Here is a 10,270-nt window from a genome sequence, read left to right as displayed (position 1 = left end):
TCCACAGTAAGCACCAGGAACAAATATTACAATAGAACTGACATTTTATTGCACAGTGATATTGACATTGTTTTAGATTTCCGATTGTAGAGTAAAGGACATATTCTGGAAAGATGTGGTATATTAATGTCTGTTTTCCTCTGTAGACCGTAAACTCATTCTGGGCAGGGAATGTGTCTACCAACTATGTTATAGTGTACTCTCCCAAACGTTTAGAACAGTTCTCTGTACACAGTCAGCATTCAATAAATACGATTGACCGAATGATTGATCGACTGATTGCTTGGTCATGCACTGCGGGACCAGCATCTGTCACCTGTTAATTGCTGATACTTCCGGTGACTTTTTGTGAGTCAATCTGCATCAACACTAATGTAATCTAGAATGATGTAATGTACTGAGTGAAGTACCAGCCCTGCCTAGAGGATCTAAGTTAATAGAAACAATCAACAGAGCTTACTCCTCAGTTGGACTTGTAACGTAGATAGATTCTTATCCATCTAATGAAATACTGGAATTAGGAATCAGGGACCAGGTTCTAGTCCTGGCTCTATAAGCAGGGCAATGCCTGCTGGGGCTAAGTCATCAATGGTTAAGACTTCTAACCAAAAACGCACTCAGCATTTTCTGTGAAAGTGGACAGATCCAATAGAAATTCGAAGAAATAGCTGGCTAACTGGGTGGCAAAGAGAGTCATGGCTACCGAAGCAATGGTCTGCTGGGATGTGGTGCTATGGTACAGCATTAACATTATTTTACAGGCACTTTAGCAGTATATTCTGCCTGCTCATAAAAAAAACACTTGGCATGCACTTCATAGTATGCTGCATATATACCTGCCTACTCACTACTTGCCCTCCGAGTCTCATTGGGGGCCTGAATGGCAGGGTTGCAATTCAGTAGCACCTAAGCACTTAAGTACTAACCCCTGACCCTCCCTGGAATATTTATGTATATATCTTTATACCAGGGTGCTTCCCCCATCTGAATTTATTTTAGTGTCTGTCTTCCCTGCTAGAATGAAAGTTTCTTGAGGGCAGGGATCCTGTCTACTAACTCTTTCATACTTTTTCAAGTGTTTAGTACAGTGCTCTGTGCTGAAAAAGTCCTCAGTAAATACTACTGATTAATTGATTGATGAGAAGTGTTGGGCAAACCACTACTACCCATCCTTGACTTCTCCCATGTTTTTACCTACAATGACATAGTGGGCAAAAAAAGGATGTGACACATTAGAACCACACAAATTTTTCCACATTAGAAAAATCACACTAGAGAGAAGCTATATGGCTTCTCTAATATAATCAATGTACACAGTTGTTCATTGCTCATTTTTTTGTATGCATGTGAAGAATAATTTCTGCATTTGGCTACTTCAACAGGCTACTATGAGAGGAACACGGGACTCTTATCAACACAGTTGTAAGCTCTTTGTGGGCAGGGTTCATGTGCATTTTATTGTAGTCTCCCAAACTGTTAGTATGGTGCTCTACACCCAGTAAATGCTCAATAAACACTTCTGATTGATTGACCAGAGCTAAAACGTAAACTGCCTACAGACTTCTTCATCTTGCAAGTAAGCTATGTGTTAGGCTCTCAGATTTAAACTAGTATCTTCTGAATTATAGTTTTTGTTTTTCTAATATAGTTTTGCCTTAATACAAGATACCTCATTCTCATTCAGGGTTAAGCACCCAGTAGGACTTTCAACAAGTTTTCAATGATGATGTCGGTTCTGATCCTCTCTAAGTTATAAATGTTCTGAATAGTAGTTCCATATCAAACACAGTAATATTGTCATGCAGCTGTGATTTCACTAACTACATAGAATTTCCAGAAAAATCATAAAAATGATTTTTTTAATTGGTATTTATTAAGCACTTACTATGTGTCAGACATTTTACTAAGCGACAGGGTAGAAACAAGCTAATTAGGTTGGACACAGTTCCTGACCCACACAAGGCTCACAGTCTTAATCCCCGTTTCACAGATGCCTCAGTTACCTATTCTGCAAAATGGGGATTAAGACTGTGAGCCCCATGTGGGACAGGGACTATGTCCAACCTGATCAACTTGTAACTACCTCAGTGCTTAGTACAGTGCCTGGCACAGAGTAAGCACTTAAATACTATGAAAACAAAGATGAGGGAACTGAGGCACAGAGAAGTGATTTGCCCAAGTTCATACTGAAGACAAGTGGCAAAGCCAGGATTAGAACCCAGATCCTTCTAACTCCCAGGTCTGTGCTCCACCCACTAGGCGATGATGCTTCTTCAGGAATTCTTGCTTTATGTTGATTCCTTAGCAGCAGCAATATTTTTGAGCACCTGTTGTATAAAGTTCACTGTACTCAAGTATTTGAGAGTTCCAGTCCCTGTCCATGAAGTGTTTACAACCCAGCAGAGAAGCTTAGAATCAGCTTTTTTTCCTTCATCCAATGGGATAAATAATCTCTCTGAGTATATATGTCACAAAACAGAGAACTCATAATACAATGTTAATCTGACCTTTTGAATATGTGAAATAATATGGGCGTATTTTACAATTTCCTGTTAACTGGCCAGTTCCGAATGTTTGACCTTTATCTTGGATTTCTAGAGTTGGAAGAGGCCTCAAGAGGCTTTCCAGTCCAGTCTCCTATTTGGAGGCATGCAGATGCTAGACCAGTTTAGACGAATGGCTCCCTGTTCTTGCTTTTAAAGATCCAGGATCTCCAAACTCCCTGAATAACCTATTCAGTGTTTAGTAAGGCTTAGAGCCATTCTTCCTTATGTTTGAGCACATTCTCTCTTGCTGCAACGTAAGCCTATTTCCTCTCCTCAATCCTCTATGGAGATGGAGAACAATGGTCAGCATTCTCCTCACAGAAACCCTTCAACAAGCCAGGCTTCAAGACAGTTATTATGTCACTCCTCAGCCTTCTTCTCTCTCAAGGCTCAACCACACCAATTCCTTTAACCTTTCCTCATGGGACCGATTTCCCATTCCCTGAATCACTTTGTTGTTCTTATGCTACAACAGGAGGACAATTTTAACTGTTTGACTGGATACACGAAACCAGCAGGCCACTAAAATGCTGTGATAATCCCTGTGCTTGTTTTATTTCTTAAAGCGGTAATGGCTTTTGAGGCTCTCCAACAGACCCAACCAAGAATGTAGGATGATGGTGGCAGAGTCGCCTGTGCACGTCAATCCTCTGGGATCCAACTAAGGTGATTTTTAACTTGCTAGACTGTGAGGAGTCTACTAATGCTGTTGTATTGTACTCTCCGAAGAGCTTAGCACCGTGCTCTGAACCCAGTAAGTCCTCAATAAATATCATTGATTGATTGACAGGAAGGGAGCACCTAATTCTTTTCTCTGCATGATCTTTAGCGTGCAGGGTAAGTCTTGGGGACAACTGATCAGTTTGGCCTGCATATTCTTCTGTTTTGACTTGGAGCTGCGGGCCAAGTCCTGGATGCAGAGTTCAGCCCAGAACTAAGCAGTTCCATGTGGAAGATGAAATCAGCTAGAATGGGCTCTATCTGAGGTCAAGTCCATTGGACAAGATGGTCTTCAATTGCCCCAACATTTGGACTCAGAGAACATTAACATCTTTTCTCAAATATAAATACTCTGAGGTGAAATTTTTGTGCATAGCCAATTAGGTAGGTAAATGGCACCTGAGGAGCAGGTGCTATTAGAACCTAGCAATCAATGAATGACTGATGGTACAGGAACCTGGGAAGGTTCTAGTAATAATGACCATCATCATAATACTTAGCACTTATATAGCTTTACATCTTCAAAGCACTTTACACACATTAACTAATTAATATACCCTACTCCCCTGTGATGAGGTTAAGTATCATTATCTCCATTTTACATACAAGGAAACAGACAGGTTGAGCTGCTTGCCCAGGGCCACACAACTAGTCAGAAGCCAGATTGGAAACAGAAGTGAAAAAAGGATTCACAGTTTACAACAAGTGGATCTTCTGAACTAACTCACCAGGCCACTAGAGAGGAGGAGCCAGGTAAACTGATGCTGCCACCTCCCTGCAGCAATGAAGCTACTGAGTCAGAGGGGTCCAATCTGGCAAGGACTCTATTGCTGATGAGATAGCTAGAAATGCTGAGTTCTGCAAGTGTCAGACCACTTCACATTCCACAGATGTGATGCCAATCCTGCCGGGGCAGGAAGGGGCCAAGTCCCTACAGAACCTTCACTTTTCATTCGGGACATTCAGCCAGCCATCTAGCATCTAGTGAAGAGAGGGCTACCTGGGCTGGTCAACTGACTAAATTTTCACACAGTGTTCTGATGAGGTGAAGGAAGAGGAAAAGAAGAGTAAGATGTCAGTCTGGGGGAGAGCCTGGGGAAGCAGCATGGAGTAGTGGACAGAGCCTGGGCCTGGAAGTCAGAAGGTCATGGGTTCTAATCCTGACTCGGCCACATGTCTGCTGTGTGACCTTGGGCAAGTCATTTAACTTCTCTGTGCATCATTCACCTCATCTGTAAAATTGGGATTAAGACTGTGAGCCCTATGCTGTTCAGGAACTACGTCCAACTCGATTTGCTTGTATCCACCCCAGCGCTTAGTACAGTGCCTGGCACATATTAAGTGCTCAACAAACACCATAATCATTACAATTATTGACCCAAACTATCTCCTCCTGCCTCCGGGACATCTCCACCTGGATGTCGGCCCGCCACCTAAAACTCAACATGAGCAAGACTGAGCTCCTCATCTTCCCTCCCAAGCCCGGTCCGCTCCCAGACTTCTCCATCACCGTGGATGGCACGACCATCCTTCCCGTCCCGCAGGCCCGCAATCTCGGTGTCATCCTTGCCTCGTCCCTCTCGTTCACCCCACACATCCTATCCGTTACCAAGACCTGCCGGTTTCACCTCTACAATATCGCCAAGATCCGCCCTTTCCTCTCCATCCAAATGGCTACCTTACTATTACGGGCTCTCGTTATATCCTGGCTAGACTACTGTGTCAGCCTTCTCTCTGACCTCCCTTCCTCCTCTCTCGCCCCGCTCCGGTCTATTCTTCACTCCGCTGCCCGGCTCATCTTCCTGCAGAAACGATCTGGGCATGTCACTCCCCTTCTTAAACAACTCCAGTGGTTGCCTATCGACCTCCGCTCCAAACAAAAACTCCTCACTCTAGGCTTCAAGGCTCTCCATCACCTTGCCCCTTCCTACCTCTCCTCCCTTCTCTCTTTCTACCGCCCACCCCGCACGCTCCGCTCCTCTGCTGCCCACCTCCTCGCCGTCCCTCGGTCTCGCCTATCCCGCCGTCGACCCCTGGGTCACGTCCTCCCGCGGTCCTGGAACGCCCTCCCTCCTCACCTCCGCCAAACTGATTCTCTTTCCCTCTTCAAAACCTTACTTAAAAATCACCTCCTCCAAGAGGCCTTCCCAGACTGAGCTCCTCTTCCCCCTCTACTCCCTCTGTCAACCCCCCTTTACCTCTCTGCAGCTAAAGCCTCATTTTCCCCTTTTCCCTCTGCTCCTCCACCTCTCCCTTCCCATCCCCACAGCACTGTACCCGTCCGCTCAACTGTATATATTTTCGTTACCCTATTTATTTTGTTAATGAATTGTACATCGCCTTGATTCTATTTAGTTGCCATTGTTTTTACGAGATGTTCTTCCCCTTGACGCTGTTTAGTGCCATTGTTCTTGTCTGTCCGTCTCCCCCGATTAGACTGTAAGCCCGTCAAACGGCAGGGACTGTCTCTATCTGTTGCCGACTTGTTCATCCCAAGCACATAGTAAGCGCTCAATAAATACTATTGAATGAATGAATGAATCATGAGAGAATCAGCCTTGGGCTTAGACCGGTGGTTCAATCGATCAGTAATTGCATTTGCTGAGCACCTACTAAGCACTTGGGAATCTACAAAAGAATTAGAAGATGGATTCCCTGCTCTCATGAAACACACAGACTAATGGGGAATACAGATATTAGCATGAATTAAAACAGAAGGAGTAATAGCATACATAATATGGGTACATAAGTACTACGGGGGTTATGGTAACTGAAGTGCTTAGGTGGCATGGAAGAGATGAAGTGGTAGTTGGAGGCTATAAAGTGGGAAGATTAGAGATTACTTGGGGATGGCCTCCTGAAGATGTGATCTCAGAAGGGCTTTGAAGATGGGAAGATCTGTGGTCTCTCAGATATGAAAGAGGAGGGAGTTCCAGGAAGCGAGGAAAATGTGAGCAGGAGGCCAGGGGCAGGAGAGGCATGACTATGGCACAGTGAGTAGGTTCACTTGAGAGAAACAAAGATTGTGAGTCGGGGTGTAGTGAGAGATGAGAGTGGATAAACAGGAGGAGTTGGTAGACATGTTCCCTGCCCCCAGCAAGCTTACAGTTTAGAGTGGGAGACAAACATTAATGTGAATATGTTCATAAGTGCTGTGGGGCTGAGGGAAGGATGAATAAATGGTTCAAATCCAAGTGCAAGGGTGGTAAATGACCCTGAGGGCAAATGAAGAGACAGAGGAAATAGCAAGAGGGGAGAAGACCCTTTTGTTGGGCTGCAGGGAAGAGAAGGGAAAAGGAATGTGCATATGTGGGGGGAAAATGAGAGAAGCTTTAGAGGCCACAGAGCTCTTCTGATGAAGTACCTGGGAAGCAGAGGGCAAAAGAAGTAGTCGGGAAGGTTCTCAGAAGGATTACTGCCATTTTGAACTACAACCAGTTTATTTGGCAAAGTCCTTCAAGATGAACAAATAAGCTGCTACAGTATCTTGCCATCTCTCCCAGTGTCCAAGTTGTTTAAAAGTACCTTAGTAGCTGACAGAACAACAAGGGAGCAGAGCTGGGGTAGAGAAAAGTGGGACATTCGGTGAGTTCCACTCCCACCCCTCTTGCAGCAGGCTCTCTGTTCCCCTTCACTGATGCAACCCCTCCCAGAGCCCCCTCAGTCTCCTCTCTGTTCCCCAGAGCAACAGTGGCTCTCCATGCCAGAAGGAGAGGAGTGTGGTGGGCTGGTGGGGATTGGAAAAGATACCGATTTAGGTTTTTAACAATCTGTGTGCTACTCTTCCGATCAATCAAATCCTGTCTAAAGGAACTAATTAAAGACTGCAATTTGTAAACTCATTTGGGGCAGGGAATGTGTCTGTTTATTACTATACTGTACTCACCCAAGTGCTTAATACAGTACTCTGCCCACAGTAAGCACTCAATGAATACAATTGACTGACTGACTGAGCATACTGTAAATCAACTCCTTCAATTGGGTAGAGTACCGTCAGATATGGGTGCCCAGTGACACTGGTAATCCAATCAGACATAATAATTCCAATGCACACCTGTATCATGTACCTGTTAGAATCAATTTTTGGTTCTTTTCACTATCATTAGGGATGTTGAGGGACCAAGAGTGAGAAAGCAATGAATAAATGAATGAAAGAATAAATCTTTTTTCTAAGGAACTATGGTTGCCATTTATAAAGTTGATTGCCTCAGGCTAGAGAAGAGGATGGAAACAGAAAGAAGACAGGACAAATAGGACTAGAAGGGGTTTTCTGAGTAGGGGAGGTGGTGGTTATTTCTGCATGATCTCCAACCTGAAGCTCAGGAAGCCTCCAAATGAAAAGGGAATAGAGCAGAGATGGGCAGCTGTGGCTACTACATTCCTGAATTTTGAATGTGTGGGGTGTTTCCTGTGGGGTCTAAATGGAGACCCTGATTTCTGACCTGTTTAGGTGACAGTGCTTTAAAGAGCTCAAAACACAAGTTTCTTTTCTAACTAAGGCTGAGCTTAGTGTCTAGGATGCTGGGAAAAAGGGAGAAGATGAAAGAGGGGATTTGCTTGAAGTAGGAGGAGGAAGGGACACATGCCTGATGCTAAGTCCAAGTCTGCAAAGGTCATAACCCAGGTTGGAGCCTACCTTTGAATCAGATACACTAAACTAAGACTAATCAGTGATGACTGGTCATGTGTTTATTTTTTTTTTCAACCTGACAGAGTTTCTAAATGCAAGCTCTCCTAAACACTTAGTACAGTGTCCTGCACAGAGTAGGTAGGCACTTGGAAAGACTATTGATTGATACAGAAAGGACTGGAGCCCCAAAGAGGTTCCTTCCAAAAGGATGAAAGTAAACCCTTGATTACTCAAAAGCGGATTATTCTCCAGGTTTCTTGCTTCTTCTTTTTCATCTTGCTTCTTTCTTGTAAGCCATTTCATTGCCTGGAGAAGGGGAGGTGCAAGAAGGAGAGGAGAGTGGAGAGGAGTGGAGAACTGAAACTACCAGAAGGTGAAATGTAAATGACTTCACTTTGCCTCCTGTTAACCAATGGGTAAAATGTTGGGTAGGCAAACAGGCAGAAGCTAAAGAGTAAATTGAAACTTTTTGATTATCATTGGATTTTATTTATCTAGGCACTGTCTCCCACTAGAATTTTGCCTCATTGTTCAGTCATACCTGCAAAACTAGCAAGGTTGGGGTTCCTGATTCTTTGGATGGAGCACAACAAAAGACAGAAAAGAAGTCAGAGATTATCATTTGAAAGTTGAAATGGAGAAGCAGCATGGCCTAATGGATAGAGTATGGGCCTGGGAGTCAGAGGGACCTGGGTTCTAATCCTGACTCTGCCATTTGTTTGTTGTGTGACCTTGGGTAAGTCACAACTCCTCTGTGTCTCAGTTACCTCATCTGTAAAATGGGGATTAGTACTGTGAGATCTACCCCAGCACTTACTACATTGCCTGGCACATAGTAAGTGCTTAACAAATACCATTTTTTTAAAAAAATGATACGTTTCTTGAAAACAAAGCATGGCCAAAGAGTGTCTCTTTAAAGCCTTTTCCTCATGAAGGCCAGCTTAATAATAAGTGATCTAATTAGTGACGCTGGCATTACTGAAGTGTCAAAGGCTAATATAAACCATTTCCTAGTCAGCTGTAGCACTAGCCTAACAATTAGAAGAAAAATGTTAATGTTTAATACTTAAGCATAATGTTTAATTTGGAATGTCCCATTTGGTTGTAGGGCCATGAACAAGTTGCATTTAAAAATATTGAGTCCTTTATGTTGCTGACATTCAAACTGCAGCAGAGCAAAAACATTTTGAAGCTGGAATTAAAATAAGCCAGACTTTAGTATTAACATAATTTACTTCAGTGGTGTTCATCAGGATCATTTATACTTTACACATGTGGTGTGTAAACATATATGTTTCCTATACATATACAGTTGGATTTTCATACATATAACACTCCTGTATAGAGTATGATTCATTAACTTAGCAGTTGGTAGTTGATTTTTTGTCAATATGTTAAAAAGTAGTTTATAATTTTAGGGAGATGAAGTATGTAATCGCTTTTGCATTTGAAGGCCCAGTCCTGTGACCAAGGGGATATAAATGAGCTAATCTAGTTACTGAAAGCAACACATTCTCCCTTAAAGTTAAAGGGAAATGGAGATGGAACATTAGCTGCTAGAAAGGAAAGCATTTGTAGGCCATTGTGACCACATCATTGACCTAGGAAAGGTGCCGAAGGGAAGAAGGGGAATCTGCTCAGGCCTGTTGTAGAAGGGTGAGCCAAACTCAGAGATGGGGAGGTTGGGCTGCCATATTTTGAGCCTCCTGAGTCAAGAATAACTGCAGTTTCACTCTTTCAATTAAAGTCATCAATCATTGGAATTTATTAAGTGTTTCCTGTGTACACAGCATTCTACTAAGTGTTGGAAGAGCACAATATAACCGAGTTGATAGACATGTTCCCTACCTACAACTAATTACAGTGTGAGCTCATTGTGGACAGGGAATGTGTCTGTTTATTCCTATATTGTACTTTCCCAAGCGCTCAGTACAGTGCTTTGTACACAATAAGTGCTCAATAAATATGACTGAATGAATGAATGAGGAAGCTGATAGTCTCGGGAGTTGGTAGACAGATCCATGCCCACCAGGAGCTTTCAGACTACAGTTTTCTGGCAATGGTGAGGGCTACGGTACTTCCACGTATCCGTGAGGGACTATTCATGTTCAGAAAGAAGTGTCTGTGCCCATACTGGGACTGCAAATTCCAGCAGCTCCATAGGGCAACTGCATTTCTGTAGCACAAGGTGCTCTTGCACTTCTGCCTCTCCTGGAAGTGAGAAACCCTCAGCAGACAAATCTCATTCAGGCCACTGAAATGATATTGCTGCTGACCAAATCAAAACTTCAGGTTCGGAGTGCACCATGGGATCAAAGGTGTCTTTTGGGGATAAAATATAGCAGATATCTTCCAATCTATCTACCCACCTATT

This window comes from Ornithorhynchus anatinus, chromosome Y2 (genome assembly GCF_004115215.2).
Source record: "Ornithorhynchus anatinus isolate Pmale09 chromosome Y2, mOrnAna1.pri.v4, whole genome shotgun sequence".
Taxonomy (NCBI): Eukaryota; Metazoa; Chordata; class Mammalia; order Monotremata; family Ornithorhynchidae; genus Ornithorhynchus; species Ornithorhynchus anatinus.
This window is presented reverse-complemented; position numbering follows the sequence as displayed.